General features: G+C 41.7%; 1 protein-coding gene across 1 annotated transcript in view; it reads right to left on the minus strand.

Moving 5' to 3' along the window:
- The window catches only part of RGS11 (regulator of G protein signaling 11), a 4,320,935-nt gene that overhangs the window by 2,485,914 nt on the left and 1,820,411 nt on the right, over nt 1–14,610 (minus strand). The gene's annotated exons all lie outside the window — the stretch shown is intronic.

The raw sequence follows: 14,610 nt of genomic DNA on the forward strand, positions 1-14,610 counted from the left end.
TGTGCCCCATTTCCCCTTTGAGGTTGGCACTGAAAAGAGCCCATTTCTTTAGTTTTTTTTGCAGCTACTTCACAAACACCTGTTATTTTCTATTTTTTTGTTTTTCATTTTTCTTACTTTACTACTAAAACCTTCACATAACCTTCTCCAAAGCAACCCTTACATTCCAAAAAAGATAAGGCAATGGCATCTTCTTTAAAATAAACAGCATTAATGGAATCAATATTCTCATTATTACAGAAACACATACCAGCTCTAAGCATGAAAGCACACATGCCTCGGTTGACTGCACACCTAGCAATGTTTTGCTGAGGACAAAAACAGAACTATTGTCCCATATTGCCCTAGGTAGTAATCCAGAAAAAAATACTTTGGCATTTGGTAGGATTGTCATGATGCCTACCCCCGGGCATCTGGATCCAGTCCATCAGCCCCGGGAGCACTCATTAAAACCCCAACAGCCCCAGCTGGGGGCTGTTTGGATTCAGTCCTGGCGCCTTAGGCGCCAGGCTCATCATAGAAATCAGTCCTGGCGGCATAGGCGCCAGGCTCATAGACTTTACTTACCTTATGCAGACTATGCTGCAAATGAGTCCAAGCCAACGTGAGGCCTGGATGGGACTATTTTATTACAGGGACTATTTTTCACTCGGGTGTGGTTCTGGGGAACTTCTTACCTGGGACTACTTTGCAGGCTATCTAAACCACGCCCGAACAGCAGCCCATGCTTTGCGTTATTCAGCATCCAGCAGCGTGACGCTCACCTTGTCTGCAAGTCAGCATCCAGTCTTCTGCCACGCCCGCCTCGAATCCGGAGCTCCTAGACAAAAGGCAAAGAAAGGAGAAGAGGTTAGATCACAGACTTTATTTGATTCCTTACCTAAGTCCGGACCCAGCACATCTCCGAGCCTGGAAAGGACATTATTTCAGCACGCGTCGCTTCGCCAGCACCAGCGCCGCATTATACTCACCAGTCCAACGCATCTTTCGACTCAGCGCTTCCTCTATCATTTTCTTCGTCGAAACCCAGCACCTGGGGGGAAAACAAAAGGAATAACAAGGTGAGCTGAGAAAACCAACAAGGACAATCTCTTTGCCACCATAGGCTTACCTGTTTTACCACGGAGGTATTATTCTTTAATTCGCTGCATCTTCCTATGCCGCACCTATAAAGGGAAAGAAACAGCAAGTTAAACTCATGCAACTTTTACCGGACAGTGTTTGGTAATACAGACTCTTACCTGAATGCCATCAGCTGCCTCCAGGCAATATTCTTTTGGACCCAGCTGCAACCTAACGAGGGAATGGAACAAGAGTGAACATCGGACATATTGAACTCTTTGAACTTTATAGACACTGGAGTCAATATTCCTCTGGAACTCCTCCAGTACCTTCAACCCAGTGAAGTAACTGGTATCTACGCGCCCCTGCATGCCATGCAGGATGGAGAGCTCCTCATTTAAAAACATAAGGTGAGGTTACCAAAAGGGAATATCGGAGGTGATTAGTGGGGAGAACGAGAACTGTTGGGGGGCCATCACTAAAGTCCACGGGTGGCTAAATCCCTTTCTCCACTTGCAGGAGAATACTTCTACGAGTCCAGCAGACAAGATTAGGCGGGCCAGTCCAGACTGACATCTCTTCACTAAGTACCACGTTGGTGAAGACCGCAGCTGTCAGGGTCCGATCGACGCCCCTATGGGAACCAGGTGAGCGTAACAGAACACAAAGCCTATCTACAAATCCCCACCCGGGCGTAATGGAGACCTCAGAAACCGACCAACCAGCCCAATTGTTAGGAGAACTTAGGGCAGAAGTGCACTCCGTGCGCCAAGAAACTAATGCCCTCAGGAGAGAACGGATTGTGTCAAAGGAGCGCACTGATGATCTTGCCAGACAACTGCTGCAAAACCAAGCCGGGCAAACACCACTACCTGGACTTGGGGGGAATTCAACCCCCATTTCATCGAGCAGCCCTGTGCAAGTGTTTCTACCAGGGAGCATTCCTTTAGCTCCACCCGAACGCTTTGCTGGGGACCCGAAAAGGTTCGCCGTGTTCATGAACCAATGCCGCTTGCACTTTTTATGCAGACCAGGAGCTTTTCCAAACGACCAAGCCAAAGTAGCCTTTGTACTGTCATACGTTAGTGGCAGCGCAGTGGACTGGCCAATTCCATTAGTCAACCAGGATGACCCTCTTCTTCGGGATTTTCAGGGTTTTCAATTGAGCATGGAAAGATTATTCACCAGACATTCACAGGGACAGGCCCTGGATAACGAACTTCTATCCCTACGACCAGGAAACCAGGACCTGCTAACTTATATCGCAACCTTCAATAGGTTGGTGCTGGAAACCGGATGGCCAGAGGTAAAGCGAATTACATTATTTCATCATGGACTTCGGGGTGAACTCAAAGATGTTTTGGCCCAAGTTGTGAACCCACCTCAGGATTGCGCAGAATATATAGACTTAATGGTCCAGCTAGACCACCAACTTCAGAATAGAAAAGCTGATCGAGCTAAGTTTGAGAATCGGGTATTGGTTAAACCCAATGTTACTCCCAAAGGAACAGATGCATCAGAACCAATGCAGATCGGGGGGATTAAGGGACCCTTAACTCAAAAAGAAAGAGAAAGGAGACGACAGATGCAGTTGTGTCTCTACTGTGGGGCCTCAGGACACTTTCTATGGGATTGCCCTATAAAACCATCCAATAAAGTAGTAGGAGTTGCTGATAGAAATCAAACAGAGCCTGATTCGGGAAATGACCACGCCCCACAAGCGTAGAGATCCGCTTGCCGAGCTTAAAGAAGGACACTCAGACCTCGCACCTAATCATACCAATGGTCCTTATTGATCCAAGGCAGCCATCACATATGCACGCAGTGAGGGCATTAATTGATAGCGGGGCCGTAGGAAACTATGTGGACCACGAATTGGCTTCTAGGATGAATCTACCTCTCTGCAAAAAGACTACTTCGGATGTTATCACCACAGTCGATGGAACTGAAATTGCCTCTGGGCCTGTAACTCATTCCACCACAGAGATGACACTGTTGGGTCAAGATGGGCATCGAGAGACTATTGTGTTTGACTTAATCAAAGCCCCGAAGTTCTAAATAATACTGGGGATACCTTGGTTGGAAACACATAATCCTTGTATTGATTGGCGAGAGAAGAGAGTAACCTTCCCAGAGTGTGCACACACCTGTTACCCGGAAAAAACCTTGAACAAAAGCCTGGCCACAGTAGCTAATCCAGTCATGCAGTTACCTGAGGAATATCAAGAATTCCAGGATGTTTTCCAAAAAGAACAGGCAAACACCTTACTACCTCATAGATCATACGATTGTCAAATCGACCTCACACCCGGTGCACAACCTCCATGCAGTAGAATCTATGCCCTTACGGAACCCGAAAACCGTCACCTACGACAATACTTGGACCAATACCTTGCTAATGGCTTCATTCGTCCATCTAAATCCCCTGCATCTTCAGCTTTATTCTTCGTGCCCAAAAAGGAAGGTGACCTCAGAACATGCATAGACTACCGCGCATTAAACTAGATCACGGTGAAGAACCGATATCCATTGCCTCTGATCCCGAACTGCTAGACCAAGTAAAGGATGCTTGCATCTACACTAAATTAGATCTCTGAGGGGCATATCATCTGGTACGTGTAAAGAAGGGCGACGAATGGAAGACTGCTTTTCGTACCAAGTACGGATTATTCGAATATCAGGTGATGCCCTTCGGGTTGTGCAATGCACCAGCAGCCTTCCAGTATTTTATGAACAATGTCCTTCGTGAACTCATTGATGTCTGTGTTGTCGTATACATAGATGATATTCTAGTGTACTCCTCTTCAGAATCAGACCATGTTAAGCACGTTTGTGCAGTCCTTGAGAAACTACGCCAGTACAAGTTATATGCAAAATTGGAAAAATGTGTTTTTCATGCTACAGAAGTTGAATTCCTTGGATTTATCCTGACTCCAAAAGGAGTCCGAATGGACTCTCGAAAGGTGGACGCAATTCTCAAGTGGCCATCAACCAGTTCAGTTAAAGGGGTGCAAAGCATGCTTGGATTTGCTAATTTCTACCGCAGATTTATTCCTGACTTCTCATATGTTGTACACCCCATCACAGCACTTTTGCGAAAAAACAAACGCTTCTTGTGGACTGAAGAGGCCGAAAAAGCCTTCCAAGAACTGAAATTGAAATTCACGTTGGCACCTGTCTTAAAGCATCCATGCCCCAAGCTCCCATACATAGTTGAAACCGATGCATCCCGTTTAGCCATGGGGGCTGTCCTGTCCCAGAAGGATCCAGAAACCGGTCAACTTCATCCAGTAGCATTTTGGTCCAGAAAACTCTCGGCCCCCGAATTAAACTATGCGGTTACCGATAAAGAGTTGTTAGCCATCAAATCTGCCTTCAAGGCTTGGCGGCATTATCTTCTCGGTGCCAGGCATACCATTACTGTAATCACCGATCACAGGAACTTGCAGTCTTTAAAAACAGCCAAGGCCCAATCATCGCGTCAACTTCGATGGGCCTTCTTCCTTGCCGAATTCAATTTCGTGATCACTTACCGACCAGGTTGTAAGAATGGTAAGGCAGACGCTTTATCCCGAATCGGGATGGGAGAAGCATATTCGAACCCGGAACCGGTGCCTATAATTCCTCAACAAAGAATTCTTGGGATAACTACTCTACAGACCTTAGAAGATATTCATTTAAAGATCCAACAACTTTTTGATTCAGCAGCCCTGCAGGACTGGGTTAAAAAGGGCCAAGATTATTCAGTTGTCAATGACCTACCTTACTATCAAGGGCGTCTATTTGTACCACACAAGGAACTACAAGAACAAGTCATCTCCAATTAACATGAAGCTCTGATGGAAGGGCACCCAGGTATTGCAAAACTGAAGCTAAAATTAAAAGACAATTCTGGTGGCCCGCCTGGCGAAAAGATGTAAAGTCATTTGTACTGTCTTGTGGCATCTGCACCCAGAACAAAAGCCAAAAGAAGAAACCAGCTGGTCTTTTACAACCTTTAGATATTCCACCCACACCATGGAACACTTTGTCTTTAGACTTTATTACAGATCTACCGTCATGTAATGGATTCAACACCATTCTAGTTATTGTGGATCTTTTTTCCAAGATGGCCCACTTTATTCCTTTAAAAGGATTACCTTCTGCTTCAATCTTGGCCAAGGAATTTCTTGAAAATATTGTTCGAATACATGGATTTCCTTCCGTATTGATCTCTGACCGAGGTAGTCAGTTCATTTCACAATTTTGGCAGAAGTGTTGTCAATTGGCACAAATCGACGCAAGGTTATCAACCACTCACCATCCCCAAACCGATGGTCAGAGGGAGAGAACCAACCGGACTCTTGAACAATACCTACGTTGTATGCTCCACCAAACCGAAGGTAATTGGAAGGACATTTTATGGATTTCTGAATATGCATACAATAACGCTGTACATTCAGGAACCGGACAAAGCCCCTTTTATACCATACATGGACATCATCCTCGAACCTCAGAACTCGATTCGCTCCAGCATTTAGAAATGCCGGCAGTAACTCATCTGCATTCTACTATTACACAAGCCTTTAAAGAGGCAACAAAACATTTGAAACAAGCAAAAGAGAAATACAAGAAAAATGCTGATCAACATAGAAGTGAGACCCCACCATATCGAATCGGAGACCAAGTTTGGCTGGCTACAAGACTTATTCCTCTGAAAGGAACTCAGACTTTTAATCCTAGATATTTGGGACCTTACACCATTAAGGCCATTATCAACCCGGTGGCCGTCAAATTAGAATTACCCTCTAATATACGGATTCATCCTGTCTTTCATGTTTCACTTCTAAAATCAGTTCAACCCGGGACAAGATTAACCAAACCACCTGACGCCATCCTAATACATGGAGAACCTGAATTCGAGGTAAAAAACATCCTGGACTCTAAAATGGTTAAATCAAGACTTTTTTATTTAATCGACTGGAAGGGTTACGGACCACAAGAAAGGTCATGGGAACCTAGTGACCACGTTCATGCTCCTCGATTGGTAAAAAAATTCCATCAGGACTTCTCAGACAAGCCAGGGCCAAGGGGAAGAACAACTTCAGGAGGGACCTTGGGGGGGAGTGCTGTCATGATGCCTACCCCCGGGCATCCAGATCGAGTCCATCAGCCCGGGAGCAGTCATCCAGATACTCATTAAAACCCCAACAGCCACAGCTGGGGGCTGTTTGGATTCAGTCCTGGCACCTTAGGCACCAGGCTCATCATAGAAATCAGTCCTGGCGCCATAGGCGCCAGGCTCATAGACTTTACTTACCTTATGCAGACTATGCTGCAAATGAGTCCAAGCCAACGTGAGGCCTGGATGGGACTATTTTATTACAGGGACTATTTTTCACTCGGGTGTGGTTCTGGGGAACTTCTTACCTGGGACTACTTTGCAGGCTATCTAAACCACGCCCGAACAGCAGCCCATGCTTTGCGTTATTCAGCATCCAGCAGCGTGACGCTCACCTTGTCTGCAAGTCAGCATCCAGTCTTCTGCCACGCCCGCCTCGAATCCGGAGCTCCTAGACAAAAGGCAAAGAAAGGAGAAGAGGTTAGATCACAGACTTTATTTGATTCCTTACCTGATTCCGGACCCAGCACATCTCCGAGCCTGGAAAGGACTTTATTTCAGCACGCGTCGCTTCGCCAGCACCAGCGCCGCATTATACTCACCAGTCCAACGCATCTTTCGACTCAGCGCTGCCTCTATCATTTTCTTCGTCGAAACCCAGCACCTGGGGGGAAAACAAAAGGAATAACAAGGTGAGCTGAGAAAACCAACAAGGACAATCTCTTTGCCACCATAGGCTTACCTGTTTTACCACCGGAGGTATTATTCTTTAATTCGCTGCATCTTCCTATGCCGCACCTATAAAGGGAAAGAAACAGCAAGTTAAACTCATGCAACTTTTACCGGACAGTGTTTGGTAATACAGACTCTTACCTGAATGCCATCAGCTGCCTCCAGGCAATATTCTTTTGGACCCAGCTGCAACCTAACGAGGGAAGGGAACAAGAGTGAACATCGGACATATTGAACTCTTTGAACTTTATAGACACTGGAGTCAATATTCCTCCGGAACTCCTCCAGTACCTTCAACCCAGTGAAGTAACTGGTATCTACGCGCCCCTGCATGCCATGCAGGATGGAGAGCTCATCATTTAAAAACATAAGGTGAGGTTACCAAAAGGGAATATCGGAGGTGATTAGTGGGGAGAACGAGAACTGTTGGGGGGCCATCACTAAAGTCCACGGGTGGCTAAATCCCTCTCTCCACTTGCAGGAGAATACTTCTACGAGTCCAGCAGACAAGATTAGGTGGGCCAGTCCAGACTGTCATCTCTTCACTACGCATCACGTTGGTGGAGACTGCAGCTGTCCGGGTCCGATCGACGCCCCTGTGGGAACCAGTTGAGTGTAACAAGGATGTTCATTACTGCTAGAACTAAGTGTTCCAAATCTGCCAACAAAGTAGGGGCACTGACATAGCCCAAATGGAAAGCATCATAGTGCAAAATGGCCACATGGGGACTGTTCATCCTGCCCTTATCTTCACAAACTTGTACAATTCCCTGTACATTGCAATCAGGCACAGTGCTCCACACCACCTCCACTCCACTCATCAAAATTGTTTGCCACATGCTTGCATTGAGCATACTGCTGTAAACCATGCACAAACACATCTCCAAGCACCAACACCCTGACTTTCTCCACCTCTGCCACCTTCACTACATGCAGCCTCTTTCAACACAAATCCACAACCTCAACATCTGATTGGCTGATCCCTACAGTCCCCTTTCCATGCTGCATTTGCTGGAAAACCCTGGATGTGGCACGCCCTGTCCGCGGACAGCCACGGTGTCCGCGGACCGCGTAACTCTTAGACAACCCTTATACCCTTTCCACTTCACTCTCTCTGCCATTCACTCATTGGATACAGCTAAGCAGTCACACAACCATACTCCAGTCACATCCAAGACCTCTACATCTAACTCCATCATCAGAGTTCAGCACTTCAAATGTACTGTTGATCACTCTGAGTACAAGTATCTTATCATTGGAAAGCACCTACTACAAAAACTACTGTACACGTCTCCAAGATTTCTACTTACAACGGCTTGCATATCCACATGCATGAATACAAACTACAGGTATGCATATTTTATTCAGAGTACATGTACAACTCTTGCATATAAGCAGAGTAATGCCGCTAAACCTGTATAACCTATAAAATTAACTTATTGCAATTTTTCCCATCTGCTATAATCAACTGTCACTTTCAAACCTGTCTGCTATCTACAATTATTTTTACACACACACCTATCTAAAAACATTTATAATATTAGAAGATGACTGAAATAACAGTATAATTGTGGAAAAACACTTAATAGTGTATTATAAAATTACACACAGCCAGGAAAAGGTCATGAATCTTCATACACTCACACACATAGACACTATCATTGAAAAGGTTAGGTTGAAACGCGCATCGGCTGTGTATCGAGTTACCATGTCAAAAACTTGTCATTCATTTCTACAATGATGTTTTCTTTGGTGCCAACTAACCAAAAATAAACAAACTAATGACTATGACCTGAATGGACCATGTAATTGATCTAATCGCTCAACAAGTGACCATTGGGCCACCATACCCTACCAGCGTCCAACTGATCCAGAGTTTGTCATCCCCACAATTCTTACATTTTTTGGAACCCAGGAGTTGGTTGCTCAACAAACCAGGATCCAGGCTGCTGGTCAGATTCGGCAACAAGAAAAGAGGAGGTGCGCAGGAGAGAGGGAGTCCCGCCACAATCAACTCCACCTTTGCAAAAACACTAACAAAACTAACTACTTAATTACAAAAAAGACTTCTCAATAAACAGAATGTCAACAAAAATAACTTCTTAAATATCTGTGGAGGTGAATGGAGTTACACCAAGAGCACAGAACCTATTTTAATGAAGAAGCATACAAACAAAAGTAAACAAACACAATTGCCATACATAGCAGTGGACGATGTTATGAAAAACTTAATAATACCATAATGCAACAAGAAATACTACTTAAAAAAATATCCCCAGAAAACTCAGTATTACCTCTCCATTCGACTGAACCAGAACGTCCAGTATACAAATGGCCATGCACGTAAATGTGTAACATTGCCAAAAAATCTTTCAAATCTTTACGCCAGTTCCTCAATCAGTATGTGAAAGGCAAAGACAAAATCAAAATGAAACTGCTGCAAAATATGGATACCTGTCCAGTGCGCAAATACACAGGACTACAAGGACATTCATTAGCCTGCATTTCAGGACCTATTTGCAAAAGCACCTTCCATCATATCAAAATTATATCAACACATCATTCAATTATAGGAAATCTAGTCTATAAACTGTACTATGCTAAAAGTCCTTATTTAGCACTAGCCAATTTAAATAGCAATCTTATACATGGTACAGCCAAAGACCTACTTGAAGAAATAGAGCATATCCAGAAAAAATATTTTGGGAGTGAAAGCCACTTACAAAATGCATTATCTGTACAACAGACTAGCAACAATTGTACAGATGACAACCTTCTACTACACACATACAAAAAAGAAATACAAAAAGGTAAAAGTACATCCGCTGAAGTACCAAATCATGTGTGTGTGTGTTGCCGCAGAACTTTTTATAAAAGTAACACACAAACTACAGACGTAACATATAAAATAGAAAACAATGAAGATTCCAAATGGTTTGAATTAGCTCTCTACCTTATAGCACAAAACAAATACGAAATAACTCACCCCTTAATACTTTGCAGTTACTGCACTACAAAACTTGACAACAATCAAACTCCACGTGCTATCACAAATAATTTGGAATTATTCCCACTACCAAAACCCCTGCAACAACTGAATTTATATGAGAGCATAATTAAAACAGTGCACCCATTTCAAGCAATAATATGCCTTCAACCAAAAACAGCAAATTTACCTCCCTCTATATTGGTGAAAGGCATTCATGGCAAAGTAGTTTATTTACCATTAGATCTAAAAGAAAATGTGCACATGCTCGGAGTGCAACGTCCAATAGAGCAATCTTTAATTGTCTTAGTACATGGTGTACCTACTAAAGACAAAAATAATTTGGCAACAACTCGTAGACTTACATAAAGTTAGACAAGCCTTGCAATATCTAAAAGACAATAATGAATACTACAAAGAAATAAATATAAAAGAAAACTTAAGGGAAACAACTGAAATAATTCAAGAGTCACCAGAAACTGGTCAATTTGAACTTCTAGATCCTGCTACAGTATCCAATATTTTAGACCATTATACAATTCATCCATTCATCCATTACACTCTAATGACACCATAGATGATGCACTAGCAACGTACCAAATGCGACAAACCAAAGGATCACCAATCAGCATATGGGAAAAAAGTATAGAAGCACATGTTTTTCCTGTACTCTTTCCTACTGGCAAAGGAGGAAGGTACGATGATAGACCTATTCAGATAACAGTATTAGAATACCACTCATTATGAATGTATTCTGAAGATCCCAGATTTCGAGAAAATGTGGAATACATATTCTACCTACTCTTTGAAAGTGAACTAGCAACTCTATGTTATGGAGTTGCACACATTGAAATCAGGAACCCACTTTCAAAATATGTCAGCTACGCAATTAATACGAAAAGTGCAAGAAAAAGATGAGGTTTTACAATCAAACATTACAAATCTGTTAGCAAAAATGCGTGGTACTAAAGAGTACTGGTTCCGACGTCACGGAGATGTACAGTGTATGATGAGAAACCTTGGCCCACCCACTTGGTTTGTTACATTAAGTTGTGCAGAATATGCATGGGAAGATTTACATGATTTCCTACGCATATCAAACAAAAACAAAACAAACATAGATATACTAACACCTGGAGAACTTTGCTCTCTAGATCCTGTTAATGTTTCAAGATATTTACATCATAGTTTCATTGCTATGGCACACTTTATTTGTAATAAAACTGTTCCTCCCCTCGGAGAAGTGCAACACTTCTTTTGGAGAAAAGAATACCAAGCCAGAGGAGCACCACATATCCATATGCTTTTATCGATTAAAGAAGCTCATAATTTATGGTCAAGACAGTGATGCAACTGTTTTACAGTTTATCGAAAAATATGTCACTTGTGAAATTCCATCAGAAGCAACAAATAGTGATATTCATGCACGAATTGTACAATTCCAAAGACACAAATGTGGCAAATATTGTTGGCGCAAATACAAAACCAAAGGGAAATACTACACCAAATGCTGCTTTGATTTCCCTAGACCAGTTACAGAAACAGGTGACGTGAACAACTTCATGTCTTCAGTTAGACATAGTGTTAAAGGTAAATCACCTAAGAACACATATTACATAAAAAGAACAGAAGAAGCAAAATATATCAATGATTACAATGCAATCATTGCCCTCTTATGGAATGCAAACATAGATGTGCAGTACATTGCAGACAATTCCACTGCAGTTGCACGATATGTTACAGCCTACTTAACAAAAGCAGAAAAAACAGAGCTTAATGACCTCTGGAATCACCTATCATCAGACAAAACACGGTCTCAGAAATTGTACAGCTTACGCATAAAAATGCTCTCTCATAGAGAATGTGGCTGCTATGAAGCTGCAGATCGTTTAACCGGTACTGCTTTGTATGAAAAATCTGAAAAAAATAGTATGGCTAAGTCTTGGTCCTGCTAAATGTAGAAAAAGAGTTCTCAAATCATACGATGACATAGAAACAATAGCCAAAAATAATCCCAACAGCCAAGACATTTTGAAAAACAATTTACTAGACACATACTACCCAAACAGGAGTGCCACTTTGGAAACCATGTGTCTATACCACATAGCCCAAAACTTCACATACAAAAATAATATAAAACCCGATGAAAAAAAAGGTAGATACAGAGTGACAAATTGTGAAGGCAGCTTAGTGAAACTTACCAAACCAAGCTTAATTAATCATATCAAATTGTCATTAAAGACTCCTCAACACAAACAACTATATTACATGTCCATGCTATAACTTTTTAAACCATGGAGAAAAGAAGAAGTGATACTAGATAACTATGACTCCTATGAAGACGCTTTCAAAACAAATGAAAGCACTATAACCGATGTAAACTTTACACAGTACAAAACAATGTTGCACAATGAACAGCAACACGAAGAAGAACTCCAGGCCCAACTGCATAAGGATACTCCCAACAGTAGTCAACCTTCTGTAACAGGAAGCCAAGAACCACTGGGACAGCCACTAATAGCAAATGAGGCAGAATTAGCTATGACAGAAGTGGAAAACACCATGTGTCACTATGAAGAAGATACAGAACACTTAACTGTACTACAATCAAAATTGAACAAAGAGCAGCGTACCATTTTTCAAGAAGTAACAAAACAAATTGCACATGGTGTACAACATGAAAATAAAGAATGTACCTGCCAAAATTACAAACCTATACTACTATACGTCATTGGTGAAGCTGGTTCAGGTAAAACATTCTTAATCAAAATCATCAGCAAGTTCCTTCAACAATTGACAAACAACAAACTGTCAGCTGTTGTAACTGCCCCCATAGGTTTAGCTCCCTACAACATAGGCGGTGTCACTTTACACCGATTACTACTCCTTCCAGTAGAACACCAAAACAAATTAAAATATTACAAACTTTCTACAGAAGCTGCAATGGAACTACGCAGAGTGTTAAAACAAATGAAAATGCTACTAATAGATGAAGTGAGCATGGTCTCCCAACTAATGTTGGCTTTGATTCACCTCAGATTACAAGAAGTACTTAAAACAAACTACGAAGAGCTTTTTGGAGGAAAACACATGATCGTTTTCTGAGATCTTCTTCAATTGACACCAGTGAAAGGTGAACCTATTTTTAAAACCTTAGGACATAAACTCTGCCGTGAAACTGTTGGAAGCATAGGAAATGTCAACCTTTGGCAACATTTCCAATGCAGAGAATTAACAGAAAACATGCACCAATCTGCAGACCTCACTTACACCAACATTTTAAAAAGTATTAGAGTTGGCGTACTATCTCAAGAAGCACAAGCAATATTAAAAACCCGGCACATCCATGCACTTTATGGCCATAACTCATGTGCTACTGATGTCATGGAACAATTAGCACACAAAAATGTCAATTTTATGTCCTTAATGCCAACTCTTGCAAGCTGTTCCAAATTCAATGAAACAATGTTGAAAAAAGAAATGCAGCCAATAATTGAAATTTGCTCCACAGACAAACTGTACGTACATGGTATGACACTACCCATGTGTCAACAAGCCACAACAAGACTAAATACCTTAGAAAATTCTATCTCCAACAGAGCTGGTTTGGAGAAAATATTAAAATTATCTTTAAACTGTAGAGTAATGCTTAAACGTAACCTTGACGTGGAGCAAGGACTAGTTAATGGAGCACTGGGTACAGTTGTTGGCTTTCAAACATACCCACATGACAACAACATAAAGTGTGTCAATATTCTCTTTGACAAACTTTCAGAAGTAAAAAGGATAGGGCGCTCAACAGTTCGATTCCTTCTTTTCAAAGACCTGTATGTACACAGAGAACAATTTTCTCTAACTCTACCATACGGAGTCACCATTGACAAATCACAAGGTCTTACCCTAGATAAAGCATTGCTAGATATCGGGAACACAGTCTTTAAAGAAGGCATGAGCTACGTAGCACTATCATGCTTACATACACTTGACAGTCTATTTCTAATCAACTTTGATGTAAGTAAAGTAAACGCTGATATTCTTTGCATTTTAGAATACAATAGACTATGTTCACTATACACCCCCCATCTAAAAACATCTCTTATTCCACAAAAAGGAAAACATTGTAAAAGAAAACTACTTCAAACAGATATGCCACAGGATCTCACTGCAAATCCTCCAAAGAGAGTAAAAGAGTAAAAGAAGCTAATACTTCATCAATTACTACAACCAAAGGAGAATCTATTACTCAAAGTAACTCAGGTACTTCTTCAAAGAAGCAACCCACACTCCGAAAAAATGACTTGGACACAGAACTATCTGGTCCATTCAAATTTTCAAATATAACTGGTGTAAATTGCTACGCAAATGTAGCAATCACTATTCTATTTCAATTGCCACCAATTGTTGACAACATTTACTTACACAGTACAGACCAATTGTGTTTGCAAATGTTAGCCCTTCATAGAAATGCAACCAACAATCCTGACAACACATATAGTGTTCATGGAATAAGACAAGAACTGGACTACTGTGCTGGAATGGTGAAATTCACTATAAACTCACAAGAAGAACCACAGGAATTTCTAATGTACTTATGACAAGTACTGGAAAACAAAAACATACCTATAAATTAAATCTTCCAGATTTCATACATGTGGAAACATACATGCACTCTCTGCAACAATATGCAACACAAAGAAATCCCTAATGAACGTTTTGTGTATGTATCCAT

The sequence above is a fragment of the Ambystoma mexicanum genome, chromosome 2q, assembly GCF_040938575.1.
Source record: "Ambystoma mexicanum isolate Mex_15411 chromosome 2q, UKY_AmexF1_1, whole genome shotgun sequence".
Lineage (NCBI taxonomy): Eukaryota > Metazoa > Chordata > Amphibia > Caudata > Ambystomatidae > Ambystoma > Ambystoma mexicanum.